Here is an 11,553-nt window from a genome sequence, read left to right on the forward strand (position 1 = left end):
GTCTGTACCTCGCCACGGGACCCTTCGGCTCCACAGGCAGACAGATCCATGTGGACCTTAGCCCACGTCCAAGCCTCACAGCCTGTCACATGCCCAGAATACTGAGGCAAGGCTAGGTCTGCCTGCCCATCCCACAGGCCCCAGAGTCCCCTGTCAACAGGATTCCCAGATTAGTCCCTTGGTCCTCAGCCTGGGCTGCATCCCTCCCTCCGCTGGTGTCTTCAACAGTTCCAACCAGCCCCTGTTCCTTTCCAGACTTTTACCTCAAAATCAGATTGAAGGGAACAGGGCCGGGAAATTCCTTCCCTGGATGGATCTGTCCCCTTTCTAATACTGGGAATGGAAAGCCAGCATCTGTGCCTCCCCCACTACCCCTGCACTCAAAGGTAGAAGCAAAACACCAACTCTGGAAAGCCAAGTGCTGCTCTCAGGAGCCTGGAACCCATCCCCACAGTGGGCCCACTGCTCAAGAATCAGATTCTGTTACTCCATCTTCCCCTCACAATTTGTCTCATGGAGTCTCAAACCAGGAGGGGGAGGTAAGGTCTAAGGGATAGAGAAGCTTAATCCTCCTCCAATCCTGCCTTCTCCTGGAGTGGAGAAAGGAAAGGCCCTGGTGTTTCAGAGACGCCTGGGGAGTCATGTTTCCCGTGTTAGGGAGAACTGGATGACACGTCTCAGCTTCTGCTCCCAAGCCCCCTCCCATGCCCTCTCCAACAGCCTGTAGGGAAATCCCTTGCAAATAAATAGTGTACAGACTAACCAACCAACTACTGTGTGGGATGGTGAACAGGGAGGGCAGTGAATCATCAGGTACCATGAGAAGACTACACTTAGGCCAGATTCTGGAAAGAATTTGTTGACAACCATTGGAAGAAGTTCATAATGAAACCACCTAGAGTTGCTCTTTAAAGAAACTAGAGTGGAGACTTTCTATAAGTGCAAGGCTTTCTGGAGACTCACGGGAGATACTCCGAATCAGTATCAACTAGGAGAAATGAGATACAGGAAGGACAGGCAAGGGTTTGGCGATGAAAAGGAAGGGGCAAACCAGCCAGCAACTAAGAGAGAAAAGGAAGTTAGATATACACATTCTCCATTAGTAGGATGGAATTCTTTGTTTCCTTGATTCTCACACACACATTTTTTTTTCACATTTTGACATCTCTGAAATTGGGATGCATCTTAGAATCAATGGTAGTTTAATTCATTGCAATGTTGTAGTTTAATTCGTATTGTTTCTTCTTAGTGGTACTTAAAATCATAAAAAAGTGTAGTACTTGTTAATAAATGGCCTGTGGAGAAAAGAAAAAGACCGGTGGTGGTTTGTTGTTGGTGTTGTTGTTTTTCCCAAAATGGATTTGAGGAGTTCAAAGTACAAACTCTTCTCAACCAGCTAAGCAAATAGTTGACCATCTATCACACAAGCTTGGGTTGGCTTGGGGGAAGCCCTCTGGTTTGGTGTCAGGCTTACCTTGGTTTTAAAATCTGGCTCTAAATCCTGGCTCGTTTAGCAGCTGTGTGATCTTGGGCAAGCCCCTTAACACTTAAATAAAATGGAGATAATCAGGGCAGGCCGGGTGGCTCAGCGGTTTAACGTCGCCTTCAGCCCAGGGCCTGATTCTGGAGACCCGGCACTGAGTCCCACGTGGGGCTCCCTGAATGGAGCCTGCTCCTCCCTCTGCCTGTGTCTCTGCCTCTCTCTCTCTCTCTCTGTGTCTCTCATGAATAAATAAATAAAATCTTTTTAAAAAATGGAGATAATCACACCAACCTAATAGCTTATTGTGAGGTTTGGCAAAGTTAATACATGTAAATTCCTAGCATATGTTAGGTAGTTAAGATGTTCCACGTATTCCTAAAATTTGTTTTATTCTACCTCTGTTCTAAAAAGGCTTGAGATGATTTATAACCAAAATAAGTTAATAAAAACACAAGTAAGATTTTTTATTTATTTGGGTTTTTTTTAAGATTTTTTTTATTTGAGAGAGAGAGAGAGAGAGCACAGAGGGAGAGTCAGTGGGAGAAGCAGACTCCCCGCTGAGCAGAGAGCCCTGAGGATATGGGGCTCAATCTCAAGACCCTGAGATCATGACCTGAGCCAAACATAGCCACTTAACCGATCCCCACCCAGGCACCGCCCCCCCCCCCCCAACTTTTAAAGTAGTTTCTCCTGTCAATTTTTATTTGTATGTCTGTACAGTGTCTAACTATTTACAAAGTGGTTTCACAGCTACTATCTCATCTGATGCTGTATTATATCCATTATATCTCCATTTTATGGATTCATTCATCCAAAGTAATATTTATCAAGTGCTTATTACTATGTGCCAGACACATAAAAAGGAAAGGCTAATTGGGTAGTTTATTAGTTCTATTAGTCAACTGATTGACTAACCAGTTACTAACCACAAATTCACTAATGAATGACCTGCAAACTTACTAATTAATCACCCAAATAATCAACCCCAAGGGAGCAGGGGCTACAGGATAAACTGAAGAATCCCAGTTGGTGCAAATGAAGTGGCTTGCTCAGAGGTGAGGGGAGGTTTTGTTGAAGATGACTACTTGAGCTGGCACCATAGTGTGGTGAAAAGCAAATTACAGATTTTTTTAAAACCTAGGTTTTTGGAGTATTTCATAAATACCAATGTCCAGACCCACCCCAGACAAACTGAGTTAGAATCTCTAACGACAGGATCAAAGTTGAAAATCACTGCTGTAGGCAAATCATGGAAATGTCTCCCTTGCTTCCCTAGTCTCCCTTGTAGGTAGGAGTGGTCATGTGACCCAATGTTGACCAACAAACCTAAGCCAAAGACTGGCGGGAAGGTCAGGAGGGAATATTTTGGTTTATTGATAAAGGAGAAGACAATCTTCTTTCCTTCTATGGATGAGATATCTGGAATTCTCACCCTCTAGAGACCCTGATGCAAGGACAAAGGCCAATATATCAGAACAAAAGGATATCAGAACAAAAAGAGCCTGATGGCATCAATGAGGAGGTAAACCAGTGCCAGACTGCTTCTTGTAACGTGAGAAAAATAAACCTATTTCTTGACATCATTGTTAGTATAGGTCTCTGTTACTTATAGCCAAATACACTCCAGAGGTGTGTAAAGGTCCCAACTCCATAAAGAAAGCTACATATCTGAATGTCTGTGTGTATCCTTGTGCATTTGCACGTATCTTTGACATCAAATTCAGGACGCCAAATCTCTCCCCCTACACCCCTTTCCCAGCCATGTTACTTTGTGTGTGTTGCTACCTAAGCCCTGGGGTCCTTATTAAGTCCCCCAAAGGGAGAGGATGGGCGAGGCAGCAAGGAATTCACTTGTCTCCTGCGGCTTTATTGTCACCCAGTAGCCCCAAATCTTGGTTCTAGGTTTTCTGGCCACATCCCCTTAGGATTAACCAAGCTCAGGATAACTGGGGTGGGAGCAGGGGCTTGAGCTCATTCTGGAAATTGGAGGATTGAGCAACAGGAATGGGTAGTAGGTGGCAGCTGCTGCAGGTGCTTCCCCTTGTACCCCAGGTGCAATTCTGCTCACCTGACCTCTCACCCTGGCCTCACAGGCATTCCCCCACAAAGAGAAATAGGAAACTTCCAGTGAGAAGAAACTGAAGACTAGGCTGCTTTGAGCCCCCGCAGGCCCAAGGATGGAGGCAGTGATTTACCAGGTGAGTACTTCCTAGAACTCTCAGCTGAGACACTACAGAGATAAGGAATGAATGATCAAATCTGGGTTTTGCAGTCAGGGCTAGCAATCCAGGCCTTTTGTTCCAGAGTCCTTATCCATAGGTGGACTGTCTGCAGGTCAGACTTTCCATCACTCTACCTGCTCCTGCCCTGCTGCACTTCTTTCCATTTCCTCCAATAGGACTTCTCTGAAATACTCATTTTACTATCTGTCAGAGGAGGGTATATCGACTAGGGTTGGTTGGGTAAAAATATGCCTAAGTCAAAGAATGTATTTCACTATCCAACATCCCATCTTTTCTTTCCTTCTCTTTCTCTCCTCTATTCTTCCTAAGCACAAACTGTCCAAAACTGGGTCCTCAGAGGGTTTTTTTGAATGAGGAGCTGGAACAAACTAGGACTCTCTAAGAATGAAAGAGTATGTGAGCTATCAGAAAGTCCTTGGAATTTTAAGTTAAAAAACCTGAATTCAGGTCCTCGGTAGGGAGGGACCTGAATGTGATCAATTTAAAGCCTGTTTCCTCATCTGTAAAATGCATTTACAGAGGGACCTAGAATATGATCAATTTAAAGCCTGTTTCCTCATCTGTAAAATGAATTTAATAACAGCCATCTCAAAGGATACTAGAAAGGATGAAGTGATATCACATAGATAAAAGTACTTGGAGGGCTCATAATAGCTAACATTTTTTATTTTTAATATTTTATATATTTATTTGTCAGAAAGAGAGCACAAGACACAGGGAGGCAGGCTCCCCACTGAGCAAGGGGCGGATGTAGGACTCGATCCTAGGACCCCAGAATCATGATCCCAGCTGAAGGCAGACATTCAACTGACTGACCCACCCAGGCATCCCAATAGCTAATGTTTATTGAGCACCTACAATGTGCCTGGCAGGATTCTAAGAGTTTTTTATGTGCTTACCCTTATTTCAACCTTGCCAAATTATCAGGTGAGTACTATAATGATTCTCATTTCATAGATGAAGAAATTGGGTAACACACCTAAAGTCATACAACCAGGAAACAAAGTCAGGATTTGAACCCAATTAGTCTGGAACTCCAGTGTCCATGCTTTTAAATATACTGCTCTATGATCATTTAACCTAACTAAGCCCATTTCATTTGTTAAACAAGGATAATAGTACCTCCCCCTACAGTGTTGCTGTAAGAGTGAAAATACTGCCTGACACATAATAACACTATTGTCATTATTGTAAACAGGACTTCCCCAAGGTCTCACAGTTAGAAAAGACTCATGGGACCTCTAAGATTCCAGAACCCAAGATCTTTACCATTATTGTTCATTTTCTAAAAATTAAAATACCTACCTAAAGACCAAAGACTTAGTCATTTCTCTTCAGACTCCCAAAAGAAAGACATAGTACAGGGGAATCTGGGTGGCTTAATTGGTTAGGTGTCCAACCATTGATCTCAGCTAAGGTCTTGATCTCGGGGTCATGAGTTCAAGCCCCACAATGGGGTCCACGCTGGGAGTGAAGCCTACTTAAAAAAAAAAATAGGACATAGTACATCCTTCATGGTCCCAGGAACATCATGCTCTGTCTCCCCACTGACCCTCACCAAGCTGGCCACTGGAAGAGTCAGGAGAACTCATGGAAGTGGGCTGCTCATTCACCAGGACACACTGGAGGTAGAATGGAGAGCACTGTATACAGACTCTACCACAGCTTTTCTTATGCAAAGATGGTGTTGATGGCCCCTTTTAGCTGCTAACACCACTGTTGGCCAAAAAAAAAAACAATGTTCACTAAATCAGGCACAAATGGGAATAAGGATAAATGTGCATTCTTCTGGAATAAAATCCTCTGTGACAGGCCTTTTTCCTTGCCTCCAAGATCCATAAGCTCCCTTCATCTATCTAATGTCTGGGAAGTGCCTCCTAACAGCTAGCTTCAACCCCTCTTGCTGCATGGTCCATTCTATGTCTCTAAAGAATCAGAGGCATTCTGGGGCTCTGTTAACTGGTCAGACCTTCACAGTCTGAGTTGCCATCCCCTCATTTCAGCCACCAAAGCTGGGTGGATGGAGCTGTCCAAGGAGCCCTGAGCCTAAGAGCTATGCCACACTGGCGCTGAACAGGCACAGACCCCAGTCTGAGTTCCTGGTTGACAGGGCCCAAACCTGTGGCTCCCCCAGAATTCAGCCGACCCCAGAGGGGAGGGGAGGGAGGGTCCCTAGGGTCAACCCCCATGTCCCTGCATTTTCTAAAGTTCCTCCTTTGAACACGTCCCTTTATTTATTGGGCCTCATTTAACCTCAGCCTTGTCCTCCTGAGATCATTTATCTGGTAACTGTCATTCAGCCTGCTATGGCATTGACGTCATAATCCTATTGATTTCCTCCAAGCTAGTTGGGGGGTTTCCTCGACATCTTCTGTAGGGGCTGATTCCCAGTTCTGATCATTACGGAGGAGGAGGAGGCCTCAGACTGCTATGCATTTGCCTAGAGGACCATCTCGGCGTTCCTCGTTCCCAACCTGGCCCTTCCCAGGCTGGGAGAGACGCATCTGTGCGGCAGCCTCGGTTGCTGAAGTGCGAGGTGAAGCCGCTCACTGCCCACCGCCACCTCCGGGAGCTCCCTGAGTGGCTACTGAGGCCGTCCTTCAGTGCAAGAGGCCTGGGCTTCACCAATCGCAGCTTTGCTTGGCCCGGAACCCCGCCCCTCTCCGCCATCTTGGATCCGGAGGGGTAAGGGGGCCCCAGTCAGCCCTGGGGAAGTGGGTGAGGGTGGGGTGAGGCCGCCGCTCCAGCCCACGTGGCCGCGACCTGCGCCTTCCCGCCACCTGCGGCCGGGGCCTGGCCCCTGTCGAGCTGCAGCTGCAGCTCCCAGACACCACCCCAGCCCGTCGCCAGGGGATTAGTGTCCGTCTGTGGGCTGGGACAACCTCAGTGGGGGTTGTCCCTGGCCCAGACGATGGCTCCCCTTCACCCTTCCCCAGGACCCCTTCCCCAGAGTCCAGCTTGGGCAGAGGGGATTGTGTTGGGGGGTCTGACAGCCTGGGGTGCTGATCTCTCCCAGAGCTGAGGTGTGGGGTGACGGGAGTCCCCCTCCCCGCCAAGCCTGAGCCACATGTGCTGGGAAGTTCATTTCCCCTTGTTTTGCAGAACGGGCTCAGGGATTGACCCCGGGAGTGACCCCAGTGTCAGGAGGCATTAATGATCTCCATACGGGCAATAAACAGGCAGACCGGCTGGCTTGGTGTGGAGGTGCCCTGGAATGGGGCCGCCTTATTAGCCTCACATTCGCTCATGGGTAGAGGCTTAATTAGCAGGGGCTCCCTCATCCGTCTCCCCTCCCCCAAACATCCTTGAGCTCAATGGGAACATGGTTGGAGACACTGGAGTTCTCTGGCTGGTTCCTTTGCTCCTCATGGGCCTCCTCAAGAGGCAGACTCTTCAGCCGTCAGCTTGGCCATTTGTCTACCTCTAACAGGACTTGGAACTTGGTCCTCCTGATAAAGCCTCTCTTGTTTTTAAAAGCCCCCAGAGGCCAAGACCATGCATTCTGAGTCAGCTCACTTTTTTGTCTACAAGAACCTAGGAACAAGAAGGCCTTACTCTTCTTTAACTTAAATCTCTCCTATTTGAATTTGGGCCCAATTTTCCCAAAGGGAAATTTCTCAAGGGAATAAATAGGTGGTTACCAGCTTGTATGTGGGTGCGGGTAGGAAGGGGGGTGATCCTCAGCAACTGCCTAAACTATTAAAAGCACCCTCTGATGTATCCCATCTCTTTCTCCAAATTCATTTCCATCAGATTGGTTCCTTATTATAGGTGTGTGACTTAACCTTTTTGGGCTTCACTTTTCTTATCTGTCTAGTTCATTTAAGATTCACCGAACACTACATGGTAGGCACAGTGCTAAGGGCTAGAGAAGTGAAGCAGAGGAAAACCCAGGCCCTACTTGAGGGGAGCTCCCAAACTAGTGTGGGAGACAGACAGACTTGTAAACGCATGCAGTAATAAAATGTGCTCAGGGCTGTAATCTAAGTCCATATTGGGTATGATGAGAGTATGAAAGAGGGAGGTACCAACTTATCCTGCCTCGTTGAGGAAGGTTCCATGAGCAGATACATCTGAACCCATCTTTTAAAGATGAATATGTATGTGATCCTGAGGGAGAATGTGACAAAGATATTTCAGGAAAAGGGAAGAACCTGGAGGAAGGCACAGAGGACATGTTTGAGGAGCAGTAGGGCTGCAGTGGTAGAAAATGAAGCTTTGTGGGAAGGTAGAGTTTGGGAAGGGGCTTCTAAACTGTGTTAACAACTTTATCTAGACAGCCATTGCAGTACATTGAGTTCCACAGAAATAGCACCAGGGCACTTGAGAGCCAGACAGGCACTGACTGGGTACCTCTGAGCCTTAATGAGGAAAAATAAACATGGGCAAAGGAGATCCTAAGAAGGATCCTGAGAGGCAGAACTTCATCATGTGCATTCCTTCTGCTAACTTGCTGGCTGGGGCACAAGATGAAGTGTGAAGATGCTTCAGCCAACTTCTCAAAGTTTTCTAAGTAGTGCTCGGAGAAGGGGAAGACATGTCTTCTAAAGAGAAAGGAAAATTTGAGGACATGGCAAAGACTGACAAGGCTCATTATGAAAGAGACATGAAAACCTGTATCTGTAGCTTCTAATGAAGAAATAATAGAAAAGTTCAAGGATCCCATTGTATCCAAGAGGACTCTTTGGCCTTCACCTTGTTTTATTCTGAGTAACGTCCAAAAGTCAAAGGAGAACGTCTGGGTCTGTCCATTGATGATGTTGCAAAGGACCTGGAAGAGACTTGAAATAACACCGCTGCAGATGACAGGCAGCCTCGTGAGAAAAAAGCTGCTAAGTGGAAGGAAAAATAGGAGAAGGATATTGCTGTATACCAAGCTGCAGGGAAGTTGATGCAGCAGAAACAAGAGATGTCTAGGGCTGAACAAAGCAAGAAAAAAAAGAAGGTGAGGAAGATGATGATCATGGTGAAAAAGTTGGTTCTTGCGAAGTTTTTTTTTTTTTTCTTGTCCAGAAAGCATTTAACTCCCCTGAACCCAATTCACTCCTTTTAATGTAGTAAAAAAAAAAAAAAAAAAAAGGAATGTAAGGCTGTGTGAGATTTGTTTTTAAATTGTACAGTGTCTTTTTTTTAAATAATTGACACACTACCAAATGTGTCTTTCACTAACCCTATCGCATTGTATTTTTAACTAACCTTTGTAGGTGCAGTATGGACATGGAAATTTAAAGCAGGTTCTTGTTGGTGCACAGCCCAAATCAGATGTATGGGGATGATAGTTTTGTCATCTTCCATTGATTCTCACACAACTTACATGAAATAATTGTTTTTCTGTTCACTCTGTAATTGCAAAAAAAAAAAAAAAGTTGCAGCTGTTTTGTTGACATTCATTTTTTTTTTAGATTTTATTTATTTATTTATTTATTTATTTATTTATTTGGGAGAGAAAGAACATAAGCCAAGGTTGGGGCAGAGGGGGAAGGAGAAGTAGATTCTCCACTAAGCCAGAAGCCCGACACGGGACTTCATCCCGGGACCCCAGGATCACGACCTGAACCTAAGGTAGATGCTTAACCAACTGAGTCACCCAGGTGCCCCTGTTTTTTTTTTTTTTTTTTTTTTATTGGTGTTCAATTTACTAACATACAGAATAACCCCCAGTGCCCGTCACACATTCACTCCCACCCCCCTCCCTCCTCCCCTTCCAACACCCCTAGTTCGTTTCCCAGAGTTAGCAGTCTTTACGTTCTGTCTCCCTTTCTGATATTTCTCACACATTTCTTCCCCCTTCCCTTATATTCCCTTTCACTATTATTTATATTCCCCAAATGAATGAGAACATATAATGTTTGTCCTTCTCCGACTGGCTTACTTCACTCAGCATAATACCCTCCAGTTCCATCCACGTTGAAGCAAATGGTGGGTATTTGTCATTTCTAATAGCTGAGTAATATTCCATTGTATACATAAACCACATCTTCTTTATCCATTCAGATAAAGGGCTAGTTTCCAAGATCTATAAAGAACTTCTTAAACTCAACACCAAAGAAACAAACAATCCAATCATGAAATGGGCAAAAGACATGAACAGAAATCTCACAGAGGAAGACATAGACATGGCCAACATGCACATGAGAAAATGCTCTGCATCACTTGCCATCAGGGAAATACAAATCAAAACCACAATGAGATACCACCTCACACCAGTGAGAATGGGGAAAATTAACAAGGCAGGAAACAACAAATGTTGGAGAGGATGTGGAGAAAAGGGAACCCTCATACACTGTTGGTGGGAATGTGAACTGGTGCAGCCACTCTGGAAAACTGTGTGGAGGTTCCTCAAACAGTTAAAAATAGACCTGCCCTACGACCCAGCAATTGCACTGCTGGGGATTTACCCCAAAGGTGCCCCTGTTTTATTGACATTCTGAATGCTTATAAGTAAATACAAATTTTTAAAACATAGGTCTGAAATTTTTCTTGAGGGGAAGCTATAGTCTTTTGCTTTTGTCTATTTTGGATCACATGAATTATTTAAGGTATTTATCTTTTCATTTAGTTAGCTGATAAGTAGCTTTTGTCTATACACCTGCATATAATGAGGGCAATAAAAGTTGAATTGAGACAGAAAGAAACAAACAAAAAACCAAAAAAACACCCCTATCTAAGGGCAATTGGAAGCCAAAAGGGTTTTTAGGAGGGAAGAGGGCTGGAGTGATCAGGCTAGGGTGGGAAGATTTTGAGGTGAAGAGTGGCGTCAGGGAGACAGCTTTTGGAGGCAGTGAGATTAATAGAGTATTTAGGAGAAGTGGAGTAGGAAAGAGGCAGGGCAGAAGCTAAGGCTGTTTCTGGGCAGGAATATGATAGACATTTGTAATTTTCACTCCCTGGGTCACTCCGCTTTTTTTACATTCAGAAAAGTTGATAGTTTTAGGGGAAAGAATCATTCCCATTGAGAATTTTGATGTGACTGTCAGTGAAGGGGCTCTGTCCATCCATGTTAGATGCTCTCTTCCCAGAATTCTAATCTTGAACGTAATGGCAGAAAGAAGGAAGAAATGTGAGTTTAATCTTCCTTTCTGGGCCTCAGCTTCCTTATCTGTATGTATCATTTAACATTCAAGAAACACTGCGTGGTCCATAACATTTTTTTTAAAGATTTTATTTATTCATTTGACAGAGAGAGCACAAGCAGGGGAGCGGCAGAAAGAAGGAGAGGCAGAAGCGGCCTCCCCACTGAGCAGAGAGCCTGATGCAGGGCTCCATCCCGGATGCTGGGATCATGACCTGAGCCAAAGGCAGATGCTCAATCAGCTGAGCCACTCAGCGACCCCAGGTAACATTCTTTTTTTTTTTTCCCCAGGTAACATTCTTATACTACATTCTTCCATCTTCATTCACCTGCACCCATTGCTTGGCTCCCCAGAACTGCTCAGCCTCTGTCACTTGTAAGCCTGGATCTTCAGCCTTTCCTTCAAGCTGGTGAGTGGATCTGTCCTTCCAGTAAATTCCCTCTCTGCTTAAGCCAGCCAGAGGTTTGTTCCAGTCATGACAAGACTGAAGTTGGAAATACAAGAGCTGAAGATTTGGAACACATTGAGGCATGGTGGTGGTGGTGGTGGGGTTATACTGGTAGTTGATGAGGTCACTAAGGGAGAATTCATAGAAAGAGAAAAGAAGACCAAGAAGAGAGTCTGGAGGATGTGGAAAAGAAGAAAGGAAACCGACATGCAACCTAAGAAGGGTCAGTTAGAGTTGGCCAAGACAGAGTGCAATCCTGGCAAAAAAGAGAACTTTTTCAGAGCAAGGGAGCGGTCAGCAGTGTAA

General features: G+C 45.1%; 1 pseudogene; it reads left to right on the forward strand.

Moving 5' to 3' along the window:
• The first annotated feature begins 6,546 nt into the window (after positions 1-6,546).
• LOC112655633 (putative high mobility group protein B1-like 1) lies at positions 6,547-11,553 on the forward strand (annotated as a pseudogene).

This window comes from Canis lupus, chromosome 9, assembly GCF_003254725.2.
Source record: "Canis lupus dingo isolate Sandy chromosome 9, ASM325472v2, whole genome shotgun sequence".
Classification (NCBI taxonomy): domain Eukaryota; kingdom Metazoa; phylum Chordata; class Mammalia; order Carnivora; family Canidae; genus Canis; species Canis lupus.